We start from the raw sequence: 25,723 nt of genomic DNA on the forward strand, positions 1-25,723 counted from the left end.
TCACTAGCCATTTGTTTCCCATACTACTATTAATCCTTAGGCTTGCGAGTCCTCTTTAGTCCCATAACAACTTTGTGCTGAAGCCACATTGTTGGCTTAGTGGGCCCTGATCCAGGTTCAACATTAATTAACCAAGAAAATCCCTACACTACTGGCCCTTTCGGCATCAATCCGCGGAGCGCGGACTGAAGTCTCACTTGAAGCAGTATGGGGGGATGCAGGAACCAAGTTTCCGCACCCATAGATGGTAGTGATGTCATTTTATACCCTAATCTAGCCTTTGCGTAGATCGATAAGCCTCTTAGGGCTTATTGATATACTTCTCTTATTCAGCTTCTAAACCTTCGTGAAGGTATGTGATCATCCTTCATGGACCCTAAACAGTGGATTTATCTACTTACACGCTTCTGTAAATGTTCTTACCTTTGTATTTACCCCGATCAAATTACGTATATGATAATTTTAGCATGCATTAAGATATTCTTCGAGTAAGAAGATATTATTACTTGCATTCATATAAAAAAGTAAAACATATAGATTTTCACATCAATATAGCATTAGATCATAAACCCAATATTCTTCATAACATAATCGCATGCATTCATAACAGATGTAAATAGATCAAACACATGTAATTCCAAAATAATTCTCTTTAATAATGCTTTAGATCTTCTTTACAGACTCTAACTATCCTACGCACACAGTTGTAGGAGTCTGCACACTCAGCGACGGGCTTCTACCCTAATCCTTTGTGCACACAGCTGTAGAGACTCCTTCCTATGCTAATACTCTTCACTCTTAGCTCTTACTAACCCATTACATCAACATCAATTTCCAAATCTAACTGAACTACCTTAGACTCTTCTAATACTTCACTTATTATACAATCCCATGGTTCACGGACCATGGGTATATCTCCTAGAGTCGACATGAATTACATAAAAGAAGGGTGGAAACCCTTTATGACACTTTACATCTTCGAACTCCACGACAACAATATGCAGAGACTTTACATTTTTACATAAAAAACTTGGGCTTTCTACCCCAAAACTTGGGTTTTTAACCCCAAAATTGCCTCTAGGGGACTCGTTCCCAACTGGCCCTCAACACAAATATGGTGACTCACCCCAGAATCACTATGTTGGTGCAGAGATCTTGTCACAAAGACCTCTTAGCTCCACTTGAACTACTGCAACTTCAGCAGTACACTACATCTCTGCCTACTTAACCTGCTCTACCAACTTCTCTGTTGCTCTTCCTGCGCTATTTACCTTGATTTTATGCTATGTTGCCTGCAGGCTAGCCAACTTTCCCTCAATGGTGGTGGTGAGCACATAGGCTTTATCGAGCCAAGGCCCCAATCTGGTATTCAGTACTTGCTACACAACATTTTGTCATTGTCCTTGTACTCCCCATTCCATGATCTTGGAGGACCTATACAGTGAACCCTACATGCTTCCCCTTCATGAAGAAACTCCCATGGTGTGCCTCTTCATGAGCAAAACAATTCCCTTTTGCATCATTTCCCAACTCCTCTATTTTTCCCAGTTTACAAGACCCATGCTAATGTCCCTTGTTCTCCTCACGTTGATATGCAAGGATTATAATTGTCCCTAGCGTTGATCGGAGCGACTGAGCCTTGTTCCAGTCACGTTGATCCTCTTTTGGAATGTTTTTTAAATAAGGAGCAGAAGCTTCTAGCTCTAGAAGCTTCGTTATGGAAGTCTCGTAAAAGGTTGGGCCAGATGGAGTTGAGGTTGTCAGTTTTGGCTCCTTTTCCCTATTAGGATGGAACTACCTCAAGAGATAAGACCTTCTTCCATGAGAAGAGGAACCATCTCCCATCCATTCATGTTATATAAACCTCCCTTTTCCCAAGCACAAGCTAGTGTTGGTGTGCTAGTGTTAATTAAGTTTGGAGTAATCAACAAGTTATTCATAGTTGTAGCTCTCTAGTTGTGTGTGAGGGAGAAGTGTGAATTTGGTTTAGTGTGAAGACTAAAGGGAAGATCCTTAAAACTACCATTGTTGAGGCCATCATGGAATGATAACTAAAGTGTGTGGTGTTATCACAAAATCAAGCACTGAAGGCTGCCAATCAGCAAGACTCTGTGTAACTATTTCAAACCAGGCTTTTGAGTAAGGCTTAGCCTCCTTAGTCTGAGAGGGCTCTCTCAAAGGTTATGAATGTTGAATAATGACAAGATGGCTAACTCTTATAAGACACATGAAAAAGTATGCTGGCTGGACAACATTGAATTGATTCCCATTGGGCTTATGGAGTCACTCATATCTCAGTAAACAATAACACTATCTTTTCATAGAAATCAGGGCACTTAACATCTAAATGTTCAAACATAATTTTGAAACCACAGTTTGCCAAGGCATACAGGAAGTCAGAGCATGATCCATGAGTTCTGAGTGATTATGCATTAACAAAACTGTAAAAGAACCTTAAAGAAAATATACCATCACACATTTGAACAAAAAGATCCATTGTGAATCCTGAGAAGAAAACACAGTCATTTGCATTACTGAAATTTGTTTATACATAAACCGAAACAGTCTTCTCCAAAAATATCCAACCCCTATTACATCACTCTCTTAGCTATTTATAGAGTGCTTATTCTATCTCATTCGAGCTTCCTCCTCCAGCATGAGGGGAGCTCGATAACTACCTATGATGACACCTACTAACTTTTAACTAACTAATCATTACAGCTAACTACTAATTTACAGCGCTGGAATCCTAAAACAATTAACGCTGGAATCCTAAAACAATTAAAATTCTATCATCTGACATCTGGAGTTTGGCTGAGATAACTGTGATGAGCAGTTAATGCCCCATGTTTGCCTTCAATGATACATCCTTTCCGTTACCCTGAAACATAGGCCCCTGTTTGTCAGACTTTGATGTGCTTCACAATATTCGAATCCAAAGAAGCATAATTAATGAATTCTGATTACTCAAAATAGAACAGGCTGCCACGTCTTTGATGTGCTGGCCATTTTTTCATGCGTGAAGACAACATCTTTCAAAAAGATTTGCTGATTTGTCAATCATAATTGATTGGCTCAACTGAAACATGCAGCTACAGCAGTTTCGTAGCGCGCTACGAAACTGCTGTGTAATTGCATCATACACAGTCTCATCACTTCTCTGCATTCTTGCTACCTTCTCCCCATATTTCTCTTTCAGCTGATTGTTCACATTTTCCTCAACAAATGAATAACAACTTGCAAGTAATCCTGTTCAGCTGCCAGACTTCAATGTCAATACCTTTCCTATAAAACTCAAACAGCATGCCCAGATTTCTCTGCAAGCCCTGCCAACCTGGAACCTTTCACTGCAAAACACCTTTTCTTACAGCCACTTCAATAGATTCCAAAACACGGAGAACACAACTTTGACAGATGTTCAATTAGATCAATGAATCATCCACCTCAAATGATTGTGAAGTATCCCCATGGACCATTCGAGTGTGCATAAAACCCAATTTAATGAACAAATGGCCAATACAGTTAACAACAGCATGAAAAATGGAAACTCCAGATTGCTTGCCACAAAGGTAACCACCAAATATGTGGTGTTTACAACTCAACCATAAGTAATTCAAGTTCTTTAACCATTGCTTGCAAGAAGTAATCTGTTTTCTGGAGATACTTTGGCTGGAACTTTCTTTTATGTAATGATGATTTCCTCCTCTGTTGGTATCTTCAGATACATATTTGTTATGGTTTGGTTCACTAAGACAGCATCGGAGGGTCAAATCTATCACTGGTCCACAAAGATGTTTCCCCACTGCAGCATAGTAAAATCCTTTCAAAGATTCCACAGCTTCCAATTTCAAATCTTCAATGTCTATTCTCAGGCGCTCCAAATTAATGGCCTCTGTCTGTTGTTTATTAGATGACAATAAAAATTTATCTGCTCCAAGAATGCTCAATGCTTCATCCTTCTTTGATGCAGATGTGCTCAAAATTGTTACATTCAGTCCAAAAGCCTTTCCAAATTTTACTGCCATATGACCAAGACCTCCTAGCCCAATTACTCCAAGAGACTTGCCTGCATGATTCATGTGATGACGAATCATAGGGCTGCAAACAGTAATTCCTGCACAAAGCAAAGGTGCAGCTGAAGCCAGTGGTAGATTGTCTGGTATCTTAAAGCAGTACCTTTGGTGAACAACAATGTGACTAGAATATCCTCCTTTCGTCACTGTGCCATCTACATCGATACCATTAAAGGTGAAAATAGACCCTTTTGCACAATTGACTTCCATTCTTTCATTACAATATTCACATCGCTGACAGGAGTTGACATATGTACCCACTCCAACATGATCGCCAACCTTAAAATGGATTACATTGATGCCAACTTCTTTCACAATTCCAACAATTTCATGCCCTGGCACCAATGGATACTTTGAATCACCATGTTCATTCCGGGTCCATACAACATCGGCGTAACAAACTCCACAATGAGTTATCTTTAATGAGATATCATCAAGGCTTGGGAATCTTTGGTTAAATTGGTAAGGTGACAAAACACCTGATGGATCTTGAGCTTCCCATCCTGAACAGTTCTCCTTGCTGTCTTCTTTAGTATTCATGGTGTACTTGCCGAGTTTGAGCTAGAGAACCTCAAAGCTCACAATGTAAATCCATGCTTATTTGGCAACCATTGTTGCATCATAGCTTGGGAAATTCACACTACTTTCTTGAGAATTTTCTTATCATTTTGTCTTTGTACTACTCTCGGAGTTTGCAGATCCCTGTTGCACCTTTCACTTTATGGACTATCCGATAAGCTGCTCTTAGCTCGATGTTTGCAGATCTAACAGGGTCGATCCAATACCCTGTTAAAGTTATAAATAAATGACATTAAATTAAATTTTAACGTCCACCAGACTTGGATGGGACGGATCGACTGGGCATGAAATCCTCACCTCCACCGAAGCAGGCTTGTGATTCCCGCAAAACTGAGTGCCAAACAATGGAGAACTTGCACAAAAACGCTTCTTGTTAGGCAGCCAAAACTGGCATCGTTGTGCTTAATTATCAAGAGAACATGATACTGCCCATCACTCTGTTCCACAATACAGATTTCTGCTTCAATAATTTGGGCAAAAGATGTTGGCCCAGCGAATCGAGGATGTGGGACTATCTCCCTGTAGCGTCTCAACGCTTCTTCAAATCCATTGCATAACGTATGAAATTGCAAGAAACCTGTTTCCTTGATGCATCTTTGAGATGACTACCTTGATGCTAATAGAAAACAATTATGCACCGCTTCAAAAGACCAACATACAAACCTGGTTCAAATTTGTCTTCCTTCATTTGCGCATGAACGGAATGATCTATAACACCCATCTCCTTCAATATTCTACCCATCGTTCGCTTGTCCCCATGGAAGCCAATTGTCGGCAAAGATTGTTGATTCAAGGAGTTGAAACTGATTCTGATATCAGGGTACTGATTTTCTGCAGAATTAGGTACAATTCCATTACAGAGACGAAGAATCTGCTCTTCTGGAAGATTAACCTTCTCTACAAAGCTCAAATCCTGCTTGTCAGATACAATTTTCATAACTTGAAAGATAGAGACCTCCGAATCCTTGCTTGAGGCTTAATCAGCGGCAGTCTGGTTCGGTAACTCAGGTTGAGGGCCTTCAGAATTCATAAACGCGATTGGGGATTGGTTACTGGTGGTAACCGTTTGTACTAGTGAACCCAGCGTCTCATTTGGAATCAATTCTGTAGGGCTTTCAAATACCGAATTTATCAATGCACTTGGGTTTTGGTTATTGATAAAACTGTATGAGGTGGTGAATACAGTGTCTCATCTGGAATGGCTTTTGGGTAGCTTTCCATTGCCGATTCTATCACGTTACAATAATCATGCTGTAAAGACGTCGAGTCCTCCAGCATCTCTTCATTCCCCACCCATATAGTATCATCAGAAATAAAAAATTCAGGCCCAGAGAACATTTCTTCTTTATTTGTAGGTGAAACAGGGCTATTCTCTGCTTCCTCTGTGATTCCGGTGTCTAAGACCTCAGGTGAATTGAGAATTGCCTCCTCCTCCATTTCATTAGGAAAAGGGATACCCACCACCCATTGTAAGTAAAGATAATCTGCGGAGAAGAGACGAACTAGAGTTGGTAACATAAGGCAAGACAGTACACCTTGCTACAATTTGGTTGTGAGGTTCTGTTGAACTTGGAAGCCCCGACAATTCCAAAGCAATGAAATACGTGAGAGGATAAAATTGTGACAATAATTATAATGAATGTGTATGGTGGCTTGGGAATAACTTGTACCATTCTTCGCACCGCATCCCAATTCCATCCTCCGCCTTTTAGCACCTGGAACTGTTTCTAACACACGTGTTGTTTTACTGCCCCATGCATTTGGCAAACCATTCGCCACAGATCCTCATTTTTTTTTAACTGATAAAGACGCTTGCAAGCTGATCCAGCACTGTGACACGTTGAGTCAGATATTCCCACAGAATCCATAGGAGACAGAGGTGATATTTGCACGAATTCCCCATTTCGTAGCGCAGTTAGTGCAAACTCGGTGCTTTTCTCTACGAAATCACCTAAACTGAGCTGCGCTGCAAAACTGATATAAAGGATTTATGTGCTTTTGACAAACAATCGAACTGCTGTGAAAAATTTAAATTTTTTTTTCTTGAGTGATAACAGTGGCTCCACTTGGGATAGTGTGCTCCTGCAGTACACTAAGAACATGCAGATCCAGTGCCTTATCCATTTATGACAAACAGAAATTTGCTTGACAAGCATGACTGTAGGAGAAAGAAAGCTACATCTACTGAAAAATGCTCAGTTGACCTTGAGCTTATTTGCATTTACCTACCTACCTACCCTAACAATTTCAACTTCTTCCTGCTCAATCAATATGAAATTTCCAATGTAGCCAATCCTCTGTTTTATCTGATATTTGAGTTTTTTGACTGCATTGGAGTTCAGAGCCACAATGATATTGTGAGGATCACTGCCACTGAAATTGCCTCTGATCTTCATAGAAAAACTGAAAAACTTGAGAGTAAAACTCTTCCATGTAGTCAGCTACAGGATCCCAGAATACATAATCAGCTTGATGATTCTTGTAACTTTCAGGTTGTGCAAACTGATCTTCAACAACAGTGTTCAGTTCCTCAATCGTGAAAGAGAAAGCAACCAGCATTCTCTCCTTGCGTTCTGCCATAGAAAACTTCTGAAAGTAATGATCATGATTATGAAAACTATATGCCTGAATTTGACCTTCTAAACCTTCAATTTCTTTCTCAATGTCTTTGGCAAATTCATCCAAAAATTTCCTCTTATCCTCTGCCTTGCAGTCAAATGATTTTAGATACGAGGATAAGGACAAAGAAAAATCTTCATCTGTTTCTTCATTACTATGATCATTATTCCATTGTTTGAAACCTTGAATTGAAGGAGAGTTTGCCACCACCTCTGACCTATCTATCCATTCCTCCAAAAACATAAGCCATAAGTCTTGAAATGACTTAATGGATTTGATAGGAAAACTTTCAATCCATTGTTTACATTTCCCTTGAAGTGAATCATAGAATAACATAATGCAAACATCCTTATGTTTAACTCTAAGAAGCTCTGAAAATTCACAAAAATCTGTTATATGCTTCAAAGTTAAACTCAAATCTTCTCCGTTGAATTTTGGACCATTCCTTAGAAAATATGCATCCTTGGGGAAATGATTTGGGAAACCATGAATTCCTGAAAAATCTATGCATGCATACCTTGAAATAAGAATGGTAACATTTGGGTCCTTCATAACTCCAGTGGAATCACCATGAACCTATGAATTTCGAATTCTTCAACAATGGAGTCGCCAAGGCAGTTTTGCAGCCTCAAAAACCTTCTGATCTCCTGCTACCTTCAGAAGTTCAGCTTCATAATTTCGGGAAAGAATAATCTTCAGGCTCCCGGCAGATGCACCAAAATGTTATCACAGAATCAAGCACTGAAGGCTGCCAATCAGCAAGACTCTATGTAACTATTTCAAACCAGGCTTTTGACTAAGGCTTAGCCTCCTTAGTCTGAGAGGGCTCTCTCAAAGGTTATGAATGTTGACTAATGACAAGATGGCTAACTCTTATAAGACACATGAAAAAGTATGCTGGCTGGACAACATTGAATTGATTCCCATTGGGCTTATGGAGTCACTCATATCTCAGTAAACAATAACACTATCTTTTCATAGAAATCAGGGCACTTAACATCTAAATGTTCAAACATAATTTTGAAACCACAGTTTGCCAAGGCATACAGGAAGTCAGAGCATGATCCATGAGTTCTGAGTGATTATGCATTAACAAAACTGTAAAAGAACCTTAAAGAAAATATACCATCACACATTTGAACAAAAAGATCCATTGTGAATCCTGAGAAAAAAACACAGTCATTTGCATTACTGAAATTTGTTTATACATAAACCGAAACAGTCTTCTCCAAAAATATCCAACCCCTATTACATCACTCTCTTAGCTATTTATAGAGTGCTTATTCTATCTCATTCGAGCTTCCTCCTCCAGCATGAGGGGAGCTCGATAACTACCTATGATGACACCTACTAACTTTTAACTAACTAATCATTACAGCTAACTACTAATTTACAGCGCTGGAATCCTAAAACAATTAAAATTCTATCATCTGACATCTGGAGTTTGGCTGAGATAACTGTGATGAGCAGTTAATGCCCCATGTTTGCCTTCAATGATACATCCTTTCCATTACCCTGAAACATAGGCCCCTGTTTGTCGGACTTTGATGTGCTTCACAATATTCGAATCCAAAGAAGCATAATTAATGAATTTTGATTACTCAAAATAGAACAGGCTGCCACGTCTTTGATGTGCTGGCCATTTTTTCATGCGTGAAGACAACATCTTTCAGAAAGATTTGCTGATTTGTCAATCATAATTGATTGGCTCAACTGAAACATGCAGCTACAGCAGTTTCGTAGCGCGCTACGAAACTGCTGTGTAATTGCATCATACACAGTCTCATCACTTCTCTGCATTCTTGCTACCTTCTCCCCATATTTCTCTTTCAGCTGATTGTTCACATTTTCCTCAACAAATGAATAACAACTTGCAAGTAATCCTGTTCAGCTGCCAGACTTCAATGTCAATACCTTTCCTATAAAACTCAAACAGCATGCCCAGATTTCTCTGCAAGCCCTGCCAACCTGGAACCTTTCACTGCAAAACACCTTTTCTTACAGCCACTTCAATAGATTCCAAAACACGAAGAACACAACTTTGACAGATGTTCAATTAGATCAATGAATCATCCACCTCAAATGATTGTGAAGTATCCCCATGGACCATTCGAGTGTGCATAAAACCCAATTTAATGAACAAATGGCCAATACAGTTAACAACAGCATGAAAAATGGAAACTCCAGATTGCTTGCCACAAAGGTAACCACCAAATATGTGGTGTTTACAACTCAACCATAAGTAATTCAAGTTCTTTAACCATTGCTTGCAAGAAGTAATCTGTTTTCTGGAGATACTTTGGTTGGAACTTTCTTTTATGTAATGATGATTTCCTCCTCTGTTGGTATCTTCAGATACATATTTGTTATGGTTTTGTTCACTAAGACAGCATCGGAGGGTCAAATCTGTCGCTGGTCCACAAAGATGTTTCCCCACTGCAGCATAGTAAAAGCCTTTCAAAGATTCCACAGCTTCCAATTTCAAATCTTCAATGTCTATTCTCAGGCGCTCCAAATTAATGGCCTCTGTCTGTTGTTTATCAGATGACAATAAAAATTTATCTGCTCCAAGAATGCTCAATGCTTCATCCTTCTTTGATGCAGATGTGCTCAAAATTGTTACATTCAGTCCAAAAGCCTTTCCAAATTTTACTGCCATATGACCAAGACCTCCTAGCCCAATTACTCCAAGAGACTTGCCTGCATGATTCATGTGATGACGAATAATAGGGCTGCAAACAGTAATTCCTGCACAGAGCAAAGGTGCAGCTGAAGCCAGTGGTAGATTGTCGGGTATCTTAAAGCAGTACCTTTGGTGAACAACAATGTGACTAGAATATCCTCCTTTCATCACTGTGCCATCTACATCGATACCATTAAAGGTGAAAATAGACCCTTTTGCACAATTGACTTCCATTCTTTCATTACAATATTCACATCGCTGACAGGAGTTGACATATGTACCCACTCCAACATGATCGCCAACCTTAAAATGGACTACATTGATGCCAACTTCTTTCACAATTCCAACAATTTCATGCCCTGGCACCAATGGATACTTTGAATCACCATGTTCATTCCGGGTCCATACAACATCGGCGTAACAAACTCCACAATGAGTTATCTTTAATGAGATATCATCAAGGCCTGGGACTCTTCGGTTAAATTGGTAAGGTGACAAAACACCTGATGGATCTCGAGCTTCCCATCCTGAACAGTTCTCCTTGCTGTCTTCTTTAGTATTCATGGTGTACCTGCCGAGTTTGAGCTAGAGAACCTCAAAGCTCACAATGTAAATCCATGCTTATTTGGCAACCATAGTTGTGTCATAACTTGGGAAATTCATACTGCTTTCTTGAGAATTTTCTTATCATTTTGTCTTTGTACTACTCTCGGAGTTTGCAGATCCCTGTTGCACCTTTCACTTTATGGACTATCCGATAAGCTGCTCTTAGCTCGATGTTTGCAGATCTGACAGGGTCGATCCAATACCCTGTTAAAGTTATAAATAAATGACATTAAATTAAATTTTAACGTCCACCAGACTTGGATGGGACGGATCGACTGGGCATGAAATCCTCGCCTCCACCGAAGCAGGCTTGTGATTCCCGCAAAACTGAGTGCCAAACAATGGAGAACTTGCACAAAAACGCTTCTTGTTAGGCAGCCAAAACTAGCATCGTTGTGCTTAATTATCAAGAGAACATGATACTGCCCATCACTCTGTTCCACAATACGGATTGCTGCTTCAATAATTTGGGCAAAAGATGTTGGCCCAGCGAATTGAGGATGTGGGACTATCTCCCTGTAGCGTCTCAACGCTTCTTCAAATCCATTGCATAACGTATGAAATTGCAAGAAACCTGTTTCCTTGATGCATCTTTGAGATGACTACCTTGACGCTAATAGAAAACAATTATGCACCGCTTCAAAAGACCAACATACAAACCTGGTTCAAATTTGTCTTCCTTCATTTGCACATGAACGGAATGATCTATAACACCCATCTCCTTCAATATTCTACCCATCGTTCGCTTGTCCCCATGGAAGCCAATTGTCGGCAAAGATTGTTGACTCAAGGAGTTGAAACTGATTCTGATATCAGGGTACTGATTTTCTGCAGAATTAGGTACAATTCCATTATAGAGACGAAGAATTTGCTCTTCTGGAAGACTAACCTTCTCTACAAAGCTCAAATCCTGCTTGTCAGATACAATTTTCATAACTTGAAAGATAGAGACCTCCGAATCCTTGCTTGAGGCTTAATCAGCGGCAGTCTAGTTTGGTAACTCAGGTTGAGGGCCTTCAGAATTCATAAACGCGATTGGGGATTGGTTACTGGTGGTAACCGTTTGTACTAGTGAACCCAGTGTCTCATTTGGAATCAATTATGTAGGGCTTTCAAATACCGAATTTATCAATGCACTTGGGTTTTGGTTATTGATAAAACTGTATGAGGTGGTGAATACAGTGTCTCATCTGGAATGGCTTTTGGGTAGCTTTCCATTGCCGATTCTATCACGTTACAATAATCATGTTGTAAAGACGTCGAGTCCTCCAGCATCTCTTCATTCCCCACCCATATAGTATCATCAGAAATAAAAAATTCAGTTCCAGAGAACATTTCTTCTTTATTTGTAGGTGAAACAGGGCTATTCTCTGCTTCCTCTGTGATTCCGGTGTCTAAGACCTCAGGTGAACTGAGAATTGCCTCCTCCTCCATTTCATTAGGAAAAGGGATACCCACCACCCATTGTAAGTAAAGATAATCTGCGGAGAAGAGACGAACCAGAGTTGGTAACATAAGGCAAGACAGTACACCCTGCTACAATTTGGTTGTGAGGTTCTGTTGAACTTGGAAGCCCCGACAATTCCAAAGCAATGAAATACGTGAGAGGATAAAATTGTGACAATAATTATAATGAATGTGTATGGTGGTTTGGGAATAACTTGTGCCATTCTTCGCACCGCATCCCAATTCCATCCTCCGCCTTTTAGCACCTGGAACTGTTTCTAACACACGTGTTGTTTTACTGCCCCATGCATTTGGCAAACAATTCGCCACAGATCCTCATTTTTTTTAACTGATAAAGACGCTTGCAAGCTGATCCAGCACTGTGACACGTTGAGTCAGATATTCCCACAGAATCCATAGGAGACAGAGGTGATATTCGCACGAATTCCCCATTTCGTAGCGCAGTTAGTGCAAACTCGGTGTTTTTCGCTACGAAATCACCTAAACCGAGCTGCGCTGCGAAACTGATAGAAAGGATTTATGTGCTTTTGACAAACAATCGAACTGCTGTGAAAAATTTAAAAAAAAATTCTTGAGTGATAACATGTGGAAACCTCGATTTGTCAGAGGAGAACAACAACGTCAAGACAACGGTTGTAATCTCTTCTTGATTTAATATATATGCAACTATCGATTGATTTCCTACATAATGTGTCATCTCACATGTTTATGGATTAATTCTTCTTGACTTGTTAAGTAGGTTGAAATATAATATGTTTATTATCACGATTATTGTTTGTTGTTGTTACTTGTTTCAGGTGTTCGAAGAAGGAAACGGGAGATAGCTGGAGTGATCAAGCAAGGTCATCACCAAATGGGATAAGCGTACTAAGAGGTAGGCCCTCTTAATTTGTTCTAACCTAAGAAAATCTTCCATAGAATGTCTTGTTAGTGGCTAGACCCACTATTGGGCTAGACCCACTATCAGGCTAGAGGAATTTTTGTGTCCGCACTTAGAATTTTACTTCACCACAAATTGGCGACTCTGATGGGGAACCAATCCTTCTGTTTGTTTCCTTGGAATTTCACCATTTCCCTTTAGTTTTCTCTGCTTTTCTTTGTTTACTACTCTGGGTCTAAAATTCATAGTAGTAATTCTGGTCTCAACTTTTGAAGTTTTTTACTTTTTCTTTTCATCCTCGCTCAACGCACTTATTGTACTGACAGTCATGCTGATCAACGTGATATGCTAAAAAATAGTCGTGCTGACCCCCTTCTGATGCTTATTGTTAGTTAGACAGTCGTGTTGATGCCTGTAGGTAAAGATTAGGGTTTATCGCAGATCTTGGCTAGTGTGTCTTACTCTCTTGATTTCTACCTTGTAAGATGTTTAGACTATCTTATCCTTGACTGGAATGTTGCTTTTCATTTGGTTTATTTTCTTGTTGATTTTCCATATTTTCACTTTATTTCTTGGGTCATTGGATGGTGTGTGGCCCTAGGGCATCTAGGTTGTCTTCCATTCAACTGATTGTGAACTCAACAAATCAAGTTGTTGGTGCATTTAATCCTTGCATTTCATTTATGGTCCTTCTATGGCTTTCATCTTCATTACAGAAGTTTGAAAAGTTTCATTTGCTTGTCTAAACATCTCTTTTCCGGCATAGATCACGTTTCTTGTCTTGTTTTTGGTCAAGTCATTGCATCATCAGTTTGAAAGAGATTTTCTTTTTGTGTTTTTCATTTTCTTGAGAATCGATTGTCTCGAAACTTTTTCATTGAAGTGTTTTATGAGAAATTCATTTTGTCATTTCATGAAAAGTATAAAATTCTAGTTTGTTGCATCAATATGTTATGGTAATTAGCATCATTGAAGAATAGGATTGCATTTGCATTTGAAAAGAAAAATAATTCTCTTTACTTCTGAAAGGACTGTTTTGAGTGTACTTACTAGGAAATTAGGAATTGGAATGAATTTTTCATTATTTTATTTTCTCAAAAAGTGAAGTAGTGAAAAATCAGTCTGTTTTCAGTTGCTTGGTTGTTTGCATTTGACTGTGTTTTCTACCCTCTCTAGTGTAGAAAATTCATCGGATTTAAAGGGTCTTGTCTCATTTAGCTGCATTTAGGGCTTTTCGAGTCACATCGCTAAGGCTTGGATACTGAGACATAATTTAAGATCAACTTTAAAATGAACTCAATTAACCTAAGGCACATTTCAAATCTAACGATCACATCTAGAAGGTCTAGGCTAGAGACATGTTCCAGCATCTTTAAACCTAGCAGTTGTCATTAGCTTCGACACTAGAAAACACTAATATAGACTTATGCTCCCTGTACCATCGAGTATATAATGGGAGACTCCTCTAGGCTGCATTCATTTATCCATAGGAAGCCAAGTCTGCCGCCTTGCAAATGTGATACACCGAACACAACATTCGGGGAGATTTCTTGCTCGTACTTCTCGGTTCACCGAGAGGTATTTTGTAGTTCACGGTTTCCTGGTAATCATTTTTACCTAGATCATCAAAAGTAGTTATTGGATCTTTTTTACTCATTAAACTTAAAATATCATTTGAGAACTTGTCCTTTCGAGCTTGTTTCCAATCGAAAGTGATAGAGTCATCTTTGTTTCTTTCTCGACTCTTAAAACATGAAAGAGCATCAATTTATTTATGCATCTTAAAAAATTGTTTCCCACGATCTTATAACATCCTGTTAGTCTTTTCTAGATCAAATCGTGATTTTTCCCTAAATTTCATTTTAAATCCTTGAAATTTATCTCTCTTTTCCTGTTAACAAAGACAAGGTCATCATGGTTGAACCATTTGGTTCACCTAGCTCCTCTTCCTCTACTCCGTCTGAAAGATTGTATGAGGAACCTTTTCCTGAATTACCAGAGTCACTCGAGGACCAAGGTATTGAACTTGGAATTGTTCTGAGCATTAAACCTTTGTCAACTCGTCCTCCACCTACTTTAGATATTGGATCACCTGTTGATATTGACCCAAAATCTCCGGGAAATCCTGTCCAGACTCCTGAGAGTTCGCCTACTACTGACGATCAGCCTGGACTAGTTATATATCCCCTGAATCCTTTGTTTGTAGTTATTGTGATATCACCACAGCGTCTGTACATTTCGTACAATCAGCTGGGTGTTCCTTTAGAATTATCCCCTTGTACGTCTTTGGTCATTCATCGTCGTTTGTTCCCAGCTATGGAACCTGAAGGTGAAGCTCCAGTTACCTCTCCGGATCAATTGGAATTTTCTAATCCACACACTATCAAAGGGGAAGAACATCAATTTCCTCTTGAAGGTTTCCCCTACACAGGAAGCATTCCCATAAGTGTGTATCCGGATTTTGCACCTAATTATGTGACTTTAGTACAGTTTGTCTTAGGTACACCTAGTGCCTCATCATATTATCACAACCCTATCTCGATGTCTAGCACCATGCCTACTAAAGGTCTGTTCATTCCGAACTCGACCTCTCAACAGGCGATTCTTTCTGTCGTTACCTCAGTCCCGGTGTAGCCCACTATTCTGAACCCTCTTGTCTCGTCTGTCCCAGTCACTCATCTGGTTCAACTGATGGTATCGAGGCATGTTACTGTTAGTTCTTCGACCCCTCCAGTAAGGGGACAAGTTGTGCCACCACCTGGGGGGAAAAATCTGAGTGTTTCTATGATGTTAGGCGCAACCAACATCAGTAGCTCATAGGCTCACATGGTTGGGATGAACCAACCTTCTTCTGGTGTTATCTGGTACTAATAGCTCCAAAATCACGTTGGACCATGTGGGTCGAGCAATTTCCAATATCAGCAGCTGTATGAGGTTGAGGTTTAGTACAAAGTTCCTTATGTTCCATATGGTTCTCAAGGAATGGTCAATCCGCCTTAATTCCTTTAACCTAGACAGTATGTTCAACCTCGTCCATCCACTTTTCCAGGTGGCTATGGCCAAATACGGTTCAGAAATTTTCTGAGAACTGTTCAAGTACCCTTACAGTCACAAGGATAGTCTCTACAGTAATAAGGGAAACCATTGTTACAGCAAGGGTCGTCTACACAACAATAGGGGCAGATGATACCTCAGCAAGGGAAACTATAACAACCACAGGGGTGACCCTTGCAACAGTTGTAGCAAACCATGTAGCAGCCGATGCAGTATGCTCCGCAAAAATCCTATCTTATGTCTTTGTTGGGCCAACCTCTGTAGCTGCAGGGACTGCTTTTGTAGTCGCAAGGTCGATCCTTGCATCAACAGAGCCAACCCGGGCAGAAAAAACCCTTATATACATATGAACAAGGTCAACCCTTGCAAGGACAAGGACAGAGTCAAGTCCTGCAGCAATAGGCCCAAAATCCTAATGTCTAAGGGAAACAGGTTCAAAATCCTTTTGTTCAAGGGCAGTACATCCAAAATCCCTATGTCCAAGGACAACAAGTGCAGTCCTTATGTCCAAGGATAACAAGTCCAAAATCCTCTTGTTCAGGGGAAACAGGTTCAAAATCCATATTTTCAGGGACAACACGTGAAATATCCATATGTGCAAGGTCAATAGGGTCAACAACCTTTTAACCTGTATGTTTCTTATCAACAACATATGGCAGGACAGTTTCAAGGCGTTCAAGGTCAAAATCCTCCCTATGGCCAAGGTAACCTACATTGGGGGAAAAATCAAATGCCATATGGCCAAAACCTTCCACTATGGGGCCAAAATCCCTACCAGCGAGGATGGTCTCCTCCAGTTGGAGCCGCTTATTAACCTCCAATTCCTTTTAATACTCAATTGTCATTCTTGGCTACACTAGAGTTTCCATATGTGTCTCGACTCATGAATGATCCAATTCTTCATTCGCCATACTGGCCTCCTATTCCTTCCAAGAACCCGAGCAATTGTCCAAATTTCGATGTGAAAGCAAAAGAAGATCCTCAAGCCCATGTGATGACATATCACCTCTAATGCTCTTCAAAATCCTATGTTGATGATTCTATTCATCTCCATATTTTTCAATGAACCCTCATAGGTGTTGCATCCAAGTGGTACATCGAGCTCCCTTGAGGTACTTACCATGACTTCAACTCTTTAGCCATGGCTTTCCTCACGTATTTTTAATTTCCGGTTTGGGACACTGAACCAATTACTCCATCAACAAGAGGTCGAAGTCACAAGATGTCCTCTTGTTGATGGAGTAATTGGTTCAGTGTCCCAAACCCCTACCAAATATTCTTCCAAATATTCCTCCAAAAATCCACCTGGCCATGGTAAAACCTCAGAGGTCCATGCTGTCCAGTCTACCATAGTGGACAAATCCTTAAAAGGTAAGAAGAAAGGGAAAGGCAAGGGTAAAGCCGATGCCCCAAAACAGGGTCCTCCTAAGTCATCTGCTAGTGATTCTTCACAACAGAAGCCTAAGTATCTGTGCCCCCTTTGCAAGGAGGATCACTATACTAAGGATTTTCCCTGATAGTCCAAAGTTAGCCATTTTCTCAAAGGCATCTGTTGGGCATGGAATCCCCCCAAGGCATTTTTTGGGGCTCAAAGCCCAAGTTTTGACAGAATCTTGTTGTAAAGCTCTGCAAATTTTAAACACGGGGCACAAAATTATGATAAAGTCACATAATTGTCTGCCCTAGTGTTTTAATGTAATGTCGGCTAGATAGACCTACCCATGGTCCGCAGACCATGGGATTGTATAAATAGAGCAAGGCTCTAAGTGTAGGAAGTAGTAGAACAAGTCTAAATGACTAAGTCAAATTGTAAAGTGTGTTTTTGGGTTGTAGAGTAGGAGAAGGCTCTACAACTGAGTGCATAAAGGCCTAGTAGTATGTAGCTGAGTGCGCAAACCCCTGTAGCTGAGTGCATAGGACGATTCTAGTTTGTAACTAAAGAAGGAATTAATAAAGAGAAGGTTTGACATAATTTTGTGTATTTGTTCTTGGTTTAATTCCTGTTTGACATTATTTGCAAATATACTGTTTATTTATTGCGAACACCTGCATGAATGGTTTATGTTGTTAAGTATAACTTAAAAGCATGCAAATAGGCTAAGATAATCAATTAACATTGTAATACCAGTAAGGTCTTAGGTAATAACGTAGAAGCGTGATGTTCAACCCCTGGGTAGGGCTGCGCAAAGGGAGTATGTCGAGCTGTGAAGTAGGGGAAAGTGCGCGAAGCAACCTATGCGCTGGGTCAAACCGCAGACCACTTGAACTCATCAGACATCTCCACGGTGAAGAAACCTGGTTCTAGCACCCTCCCATACTACTTTTGGTGAGACCTCAGTCCACGCGTCGCGGACTGTTGCCAAAAGGGCTAGTAGTACCGGGATATGTTTGTCTAACTTAACTTCGAACCTGGGTCAGGCCCCACTAAGCCAAAAAATGGTTTCATTGTTGGGAGCGGGATCTACATAGAGATGTCTGATGTCATATCACTAGAATCCGACAAAGAAAGGAATTGAAGAATGGTTGGACAGAAAGATTCATGAGTTCGCGGTACAGGAAAAAAGGAATCTGTGATTATCAAAGGAAGAGTGGTTAGATTGCTACTTATATATGGAAATCCACGAAATTTTCTTTTCATCCTTCCCCTCTGAGTTGTACGAGTGGATCGTGAAGCTAGCAGATAGTCAAGGAAGGTGTAGCTCGACAAACCTATTATGTGGACTCCTAAGTTGGTGCACAGACTAGAAGCATCAGAAGATAAGGTCACGCGTGCTATGGATCATTGGCTCAATTGAATTATAGAAGGATTCATCACCGAGTTCGTGGTAGTTACTTCAGTCAGCTATAGCGAGGTAGAATGACGTTTCCTCAAAGGACCGCGAGGTAAGTACGTTAAATCTTTGAACACTTGGATTAAAATGATACTGTGTGAAAAGTAGGTTATTCGAATAAATTGATGTTTTAGGCTATGCGAAGTGGGAGGATCTACAGAAACAAAGGTGTCATAGAACTAGAAACTAGCCCCTTGATTTCACCTCTGTGAGAAAGCTAGGAAGATATTGCGAAGGTTTCACCATGAAGTGTGATTAGTTTGATAAAGCAGTGAATTCTGCGCATACCACTTCAACCTACACCGCCGCCAGTTTCACCATCTTCAACCCCGTCTTTGCCCACACCACCTCCGCCAACACCACAGTTCAATATGGCAAGCACGATAAAGTTGTCGTTGTTCAAAGGAGAAGGGAATGAAGATCCAAACCAGTTTTGGTTCATGGTAAGGGCTGTATGGGAAGTGCAGGGAGTCACCAATGACAATATAAAGAAAGAAACGTTGGTCAAAACTCTGCAGGATTGTGCACTAACTTGGTATATTAAGCATTCCAATGACAATCTGAATGTAGGGATCACAGATATCCAAGCTACGCTAAACAAGTAATTTAGCAGGACAAAATTAGAGACACAGTCCATCATTGGATTTAAGGAAATCGTGATGCTTCCAGGAGAGACCCCCTGGGAGCTGGATCAAAGACTGAAGTGTACAATTCATGAAGCCAATATGACCTTGACAGATGGGAAACACCACGCATGGTTTGTAGCATCACTAACGCTGCATCTAAGGAATGCATTGTCACAATAGAAGCTAACCACTCAGGCCGAGGCCTTGGAGATTGCAATGAGACTGCATGAGATCCCGATACAAGATCCTAGCCTGGGAGTTCAAAATATCCATGCCTAGTTGAAAAACTTGTGCCTTGAGATGCAAAGTTTGAAACAAGATAGGACGGCTCACCCAGAAGCATGCGAGGAGGTATGGTGTGTAAAGTGTAAAGGCCAGGGACATGAAAAGGACCATTGTCTAGTCTTCGCGAACTATCTAGAAGGAGGAGGACCAATGCCATTGAGACCAGAGGCACAAGTAGGACTGAGCGCGGTGCCTACATTATGGTTCGCGATTTGTCAGATAGGAGCCATCTATTACAGAAGTATACACAGAGTTTCCAACAGTTGTTCTCTAATTTCTACAGGTTAGTAGGCCACGATGAGCGTACCTATAGAAGTTATGAATTGATGATGGATCAGAATCCTACTTACAGAGTTCAGACCAAAACATGGGCGCTTGATCAAAATGCATGGATGGTGTACACTAGATTTCAAGGGCATAGACGAGGTCGAGGTGGAATGGGACCACGAAGAGGTCACGGACAACTGATATGTTACAATTGTAGAGGAGCGGGGAATTATGCCCGCGATTGTACAAATCTGATGAGGCCATCATGTTTATATTGTACCCAGTTTGATCATGAGACAGAGGACTATCCCACGATGATAGCGAGGTTGCGTGATAATGGAGCACTCTAGCCTCCTCCGACTCAGAATCTACAAATGATGAGGTTTGAGTTGCACAAGGAAGACCCAAATGTAAATATCATGCTTGGAAGTGGTATCATGACAGGAGATGAAAAAGGCAAGCAACCCGAAGAGAGTGCTTGGGTTTGCAAGGCTCCAACAAAGGAACTAGAATTTGATTTAGAGCGCGCTAACAAGACATTCATGGAAGCTAAGAAGAGCTTTGTGGATGCCTCCACTTCAAGAAGTAAAGACAAACTGGAACTGGAATGAACCCATCAATGCTCACCACATTTTTGGAGACATGCACGAAGCTGTTGCACGACAACAAAGCTATGAAGGGGCTGCAAGAGCTCATCACTAAATGTGCTGGAACCATGCCAAGAGAACCGCGCATAGTTCGGAAGCTCGGGAAGCACACAATGTGAACAGGAAGAGATATGAGATCGACTGCACAAATCGAGGAATATGAAATGGATAAAGTGGTTTTGGATCTAGGATCGGACGCGAACGTCCTACCAAAGCAGACATGGGAGCACATGGGCAAGTCTGCACTACAATGGTCTCCTATTCAATTGCGAATGGCGAACTAGCAAAAGATACTATCTATGGGAATATTATAGGGAATAATGGTAGATATCAAAGGTGCGAGCGTGCTTGCAGATTTAGAAGTGATAGAGATTGTTGATGACAATAATCCCTATCCCATGCTACTGGGAATAGATTGGGCCACTGACATGAATGGAGTGATAAATCTAAAGAAGTGCAAGATGATTTTCGAGAAAAAGTCACTGCGTGTAATGGTACCATTAGACCCTGTGGAACGATCACGTTACACAGAGCCAGTGTGCAACTACGATAGTGATGATGATCTAGACTGTATCTACAAGATAACCATGCAAGACAAGGACTAGGTAACTCCAATAGCGGATGGCAGGATTTTGTGGGAGTGTGAAAGCTCCTGCACCTTAGATTCCAACGAGGAAACATAACGATGGCGAAACCAGTTACACAAGGTAACCACACTCAATTGTAACATGATGACAAGGTCACTGCACTGTGTGGTAACAGAGGTAATATATTTTCCTATGTATTATGGGTTGACGAAAGTCAATGATTTCCTAAACAAATTTGAAAGAGAAGTACCAAAATAGCAGTGTTTCGACACTCTGAAATGGGTACTGCACGCTACGCCCGCAAGATGGTGGGGTACGGATCAAAGGAATTTTGAAGACTGGCGCGAATGTAGAAGGATGATGAACATGTGGCTTGAAAAGCCTCAGATGCAGATGAAAGCCAAGTATGATAGATGAAACAACCCGCGCGCCCAGCTTTCTAGATGGGTACAGGCATATGGTGCGCAACCTGCACGAACGCACACCATCCTCATGATAGGAAACATGATCGACAAGTAGGAGTGGGCAAGACAATTGCACAAATGACCCCTCCATTTGGGACCAGGAGGTATGATAAGACCAAGTGTGTAGAAGGTTATCCACGTGGAAGCCTTTGAAAAAGTGTGCAAGGTACTGAACAAGGTCCACAATGCGAAACAGACTGACTGGGACCTACGGTTCTATGGGCGTATAGGACCACATGCAAGAACCTAATCGCGCACGCCCTGCCAAGGCTGGGATATGGAAAAACGCTATAAGCCCTCTAGTACTTGAAAAGCCTAATCCAGCACTCGTAGGGATGAGGGCTCGTGGAACCTTGGAAGCTGAAATCCAACAGGGAAACCTTAGACTCCAAGAACTTGAAGAAGAAAGGGTATGGTTAAGAAAGAAAAGTGCGCTGGTGGACGAGGAAGTCAAGAAACTAGAGGACGAGATAAAGGAAGATTTTATCGCTGAAAAAAATAGGATGGTAAGGCAAGGTGCGTACAATCATGCTAATAAGTTTGAGAACTATCGTCATGAATTGATTAATCTGATGCCTTCGTTGGGACCGTATATTTCTAAGCATGGTGACAAGGGTAGCACATTGAAAATGGTGAAGTGTGTGATGCCGACCATAACAATAAAAGGTGGGGATTCTCCAGGAATCATGACGGAGGACAGGATGGAAGTCTACACAGGTGGTGTAGCCACTTGACTACTCGAGGGAAGGATAGTCTTAGCACTCCAGGAAGTTGGAAGGGACCAAAGGATTATAAACTATTCTACCCGAGAGCTGCATGAGATTGGAGATGTGCGAGGAGGCAAAGAGTCATAAGGTCCACGACCACGCACAGGGGGCTACGCTGCCATGCAAGTTGGCCAGAAAGTGACCATTGAAGTCACTATTCATGATGGGATGCTCGACCTGAGGCCAAATGGAGCAGGCGGCAGGCATTTAAGATATGATTTATGGGCAATATTTGGGAAAATTTTCCGCCAAGAAAGCATTAATGAATCGAAATTGGGGGGAACGGTCGAATTTGAATTCAAAAAGCACTATAAAAAACAAAGTGCTACCCAGCAAACAACACTTGGTTATTTGCGAATTGATCGAGTGAGTAGAGCCTTGAGTGTTATGAGCCGAGTGTTAATTGAGCCCTTGATTTCGCAAGTGTTAGATTTCCGGACAAGTACGATGGCAAGTTCTCAGTGTTAGAAAATTATATATTATGGAGCAATGGAACATATAGAATATTGCATAAATAGAAACACAGAAAACGCATAAAACCAAAGAGACATAGATATACATGGTTCACCTAGTTTCGGCTATGTCCACCCCGAACAACGAGTCCTTCCTTTCTATTATCCACCAAAATGAAGAGACATAACCTACAGCAGATCCGCTATAATATCCTTTGTTTTCTCTCACAGTCTCACCTCTCTGTTTCTCGCTCAGAGAATACACATCTATTACACACCCTCAATACAATACCCTCATACAAAGAGAGGGGTTGCCTTCTAGGGCAAAAAACCCTAAACTAAACATAAGTTCTACGATCAGATCATCTACCTAATGAACGACCCAGACTGACTAGAAATTACTATACTTTCACAAGGCAATTTTACATCTGTTTTTAGCTTCACGGACGCTGCCCCCAAAACCCCCGTCGGGGGACCGTTGGCCCCCAAACCCCCCAACCGAGGGGGGGGATCAGCCCCCATGAACCCTCGCGGGGGGGACAAGTCCCCCCTGCACCCCCCCACGTGGAGGGGTGTACAAACTTCCTGGGGTATACATCCAGCTGAAACAAAGACCTCTAAATAATCATGCTCCACACCCAACAATCTCCCACTTGGAGAATGATTGCAGAAACTCCACCACTGCTTCATTTGCTAGACAATGACTCCTCTTTGGACTTAGCTGTTTCTCATATTCATCGTCATCCTTGAAGACCAATTGAAACTGAGCATATTCTCAGTTTCTCCCTGGTTACAAATTTTGTTAGCATATCTGCAAGATTTTGGATAGTGTGTATATTTTCCAACTTCAACTCTCCATCTTCCAACACTGATCGTATGAAATGGTACTTGAGTTGTATGTGTTTAGCCTTGGAATGAAATGTTGAGTTCTTTGCAAGATGAATGGAACTTTGGCTATCACTGTATAATGTGCCCATATCATGCTTCTTACCTGTTAGCTCTGCTACATGCTGCTGATTTTCCAGGACAAGGAATAGGTTTGGTCCTTGGTTGCTAGCTCAGAGAGTGGTTTATACTGGTTATCATGGTATCTCCCTTTTTCCCCACTACCTCCATTTCATCCCTCCCTTTTTTTTTCCTTTATATCCCTCTAAACCCCTTTATCCCTGTTTTCCCTTCATAAGCCCTTTTTCGGGCTACCGGGCTTCTTTTTATGTAAAACCTTTTGTTTACCCTGTTAACCTTTATTAAAAGCCCTAAAATTTGTTAACCCTGCATAAACCTTTATTTATTATTTCCCTGGCACTATAGTCCTAACCCTTAGTAACGCGCGCATATAATAACAAATTATAAAACCTCGGGCCCGCAGCTTTAACTGTCACATCAACCCCAAATATGCACGTTGAATCTGGGCCATCCGATCCTCTGCTTGATGATCCGATGATAGATGCTTTCCCCGCTCCGCAAAACCGCATGTCCGTTAACCAGTGGGAAAGTGGTTTTCCCCTCTGTCCTGTCAGCCACGTGTCATTACTTCATTACATCGCTTGCCCTCATACAGATACTGTCGAGCACCAAGAGCGGTGCGAGGAAATCGCTTACCACTCTTCTGGTACAGCCCCCCACCCATTATCAAGTGTTCAACTACGTTGCCCGTCAACCGTTGGATCTCCCTGAGCTTGATCCGACGGCCCTCATTTTATCTTCTTTGTCATTTCTGGATAGCTCTGCCTGTGCAATCTCCGCCATTGATTTTATCATCCAATGGCTGAGATCTTTTCCGCTATTTAGTCTGCTGCTGTGTCTTCCATTGCTTCCCGCTATCAGATCTAGGCTATCCATTTGAACCATCCAACGACCATCATTCATTCCTGGCTCTTCATCCATTTTCAAGGTGTTTTTCAGTATTTTTGGCTCGGCTCATGCACGCAAATAAGGGAGTGATAATACAACAATGGTCACATTAATTCCTCAGCTACCTACATTCAAAGACACCACGGTCAAGGACAAGAAGGACTGCTTTGAGCAGATCTAGATATGAATCAGTCATGGAGCCTTGTGCACATTACATTCATTTGCTCAGAAAGGACATCAAAGTACAGAAAGAGCCATTTTGTTCATTGAAAACCATCAAATTGTTATCAGAGACCTATATCTAACTGTAAATGTTGTTGGTGGTCCATTATGACCCCTCCATGCTTAGCAGCAGTGTAATTTTTGTAAACAGATTCTATATATGCCCAGAAAAATGATGTAATCAGGTTGATGAATGTAATTCTGGTGTAAACTTCAACTTCTGGAAACTGTAACTATTATGAGACCTGCAGCTTTTGGTCTTCATTTCTAGCTAATACAAGCTTCTTTTGTTGTTGATTGCTCACTTTCCAGTTCTTCTTCTTTGTTCCAGGTTGTGCCTGTTTTGCATTAATTCATGTGTTGTTAATTTTTAGCATTAGAGGAGCTGTCATCCCACCACTGTGTTAGGATCTAGCATGCATCATTGAATTTGCTTGCAGGTTTCTATTGTTTTAATGCCAGAGAGTTGTCATCCTGTCTGTGTATTAGAAAATAGATTTACAGACCTTTAAACTTGTTACAGCTGGCCATCACAGGGTCCTGTGCATCTGTTGGTGTGATCAGTGTTCTCCATCATCACATTGTCTCTAAAACTGTGAGTAATTGGTGGTTAAAAGCCTTGTAGTCTGGGGGTGTTCACCCGTGTCTGGGGTTAAGCATAGTAGGAGTGGTTATCTAGCTTGAATATGTAGTATTTGTTTCATTCATCCACCAATTTATCCAACTTTTGTTGAGTTTGTAATGTTCCCGAGCATCTCCG

The 25,723-nt window shown here is 41.0% G+C and overlaps 2 pseudogenes; both read right to left on the bottom strand.

Annotated features, from left to right (window-relative positions):
• Positions 1-3,422: 3,422 nt before the first annotated feature.
• LOC149152469 (putative cinnamyl alcohol dehydrogenase 1 pseudogene) lies at positions 3,423-4,613 on the bottom strand (annotated as a pseudogene).
• A 4,714-nt stretch (positions 4,614-9,327) lies between these two features.
• LOC149152470 (putative cinnamyl alcohol dehydrogenase 1 pseudogene) lies at positions 9,328-10,802 on the bottom strand (annotated as a pseudogene).
• Positions 10,803-25,723: the final 14,921 nt, after the last annotated feature.

This window comes from Pinus tabuliformis, chromosome 9 (assembly GCF_031772625.1).
Source record: "Pinus tabuliformis cultivar Carrire ecotype Pingquan chromosome 9, CPIR1, whole genome shotgun sequence".
Taxonomy (NCBI): domain Eukaryota; kingdom Viridiplantae; phylum Streptophyta; class Pinopsida; order Pinales; family Pinaceae; genus Pinus; species Pinus tabuliformis.